Source organism: Octopus bimaculoides, chromosome 7, assembly GCF_001194135.2.
Source record: "Octopus bimaculoides isolate UCB-OBI-ISO-001 chromosome 7, ASM119413v2, whole genome shotgun sequence".
NCBI lineage: Eukaryota > Metazoa > Mollusca > Cephalopoda > Octopoda > Octopodidae > Octopus > Octopus bimaculoides.
Genome location: NC_068987.1, coordinates 77665556 through 77666827, shown reverse-complemented (window position 1 = coordinate 77666827; position 1272 = coordinate 77665556).

Here is a 1272-nt window from a genome sequence, read left to right as displayed (position 1 = left end):
TGTGTGTGTGTGTGTGTGTTTGTCCCACCAACATCACTTGACAACCGATGCTGGTGTGTTTACGTCCCCGTGACTTAGCGGTTCGGCAAAACAGACCGATAGAATAAGTACTAGGCTTACAAAGAATAAGTCCTGGGGGTCGATTAACTCAACTAAAAGGCGGTGCTCCAGCATGGCCACAGTCAAATGGCTGAAACAAGTAAAAGAGTAACTGAGCAAACAGTCCCGAGCTGGTTTTGGTGGTTTGGGTGGGTAAGACAAAGTAATGGCGACGATGAAAGACATTGTGAGATCGTAGGGTACACCTACATGCTGGGGGTACGCAATTTGCTTGATAAAAAAACCAATGTCGTAGCAGTATAAAGACAATAAGAGCGAATAGCTTGTATGTGGAATAAGTTGTCATCGTTGTTGTCGTTGTTATTGTATGGCCTCAGGAAAATCTTGTTCTAGAAGACTTATGATCATATGAAATTCTTGTTATAATAATCCCGCATTGTTTTCAAGCGTATTGTTTTAAGGATAACATTATGCAATATTAAATCTCTGAACAAGGTATTAACAGTAACTGCACGATAAAGTGAAGTATATTTGAAACTCGAGTCCGTACGTATCGCAGATCAAGATAGGAAAGATAACTTCCCTTGGCAAATATAGACAGGACACAGATGTGTGTCGATAGCCAGCTGGAAGAGATGTTCTCCTGGGGCTAAAAGCAACAGTAACATCCACCCTTAGGGGACAGCCACATTTAAGTGGAAAATATACTTCACATTATGCAATATGTTCTTCCATTCTAAAGATGGTAGTATGACTTGACGGAGATTTGAATATTATTTCTAGCATGCTGAGTGACTGCGCAAAAGCTTCCTCCCTGGGTAGCCTGCTGGGGGATGGACATTAGAGAAGACGGACATTAGTGATTTTATTGTTTTTTTCTTTTATTATCATATGGCTGACAGAATCGGTAGCACGTCGGACGAAGTGCTTAGTGGTAGTTTTTCTGGATTTACGTTCTGAGTTCAAATTCCGCTGAAATCAACTTTGCCTTATGTCCCAACAATTGTTTCGACACATCTACCATCAATCCCTCAACTAGTTCAGGAGCATTCGCCAGTGCAGATGTATCTCGTCGGGTGATAAATAGTTACAACTCGTTAAAATAACAGTTCCGCGATGTAACTTTTCGTTTTGTAGAAACATCTGGCTGTTTTTCTATCAACAAACCGAGAAGTTACATTGCGGAACTGTTATTTTAACGAGTTGTAACTA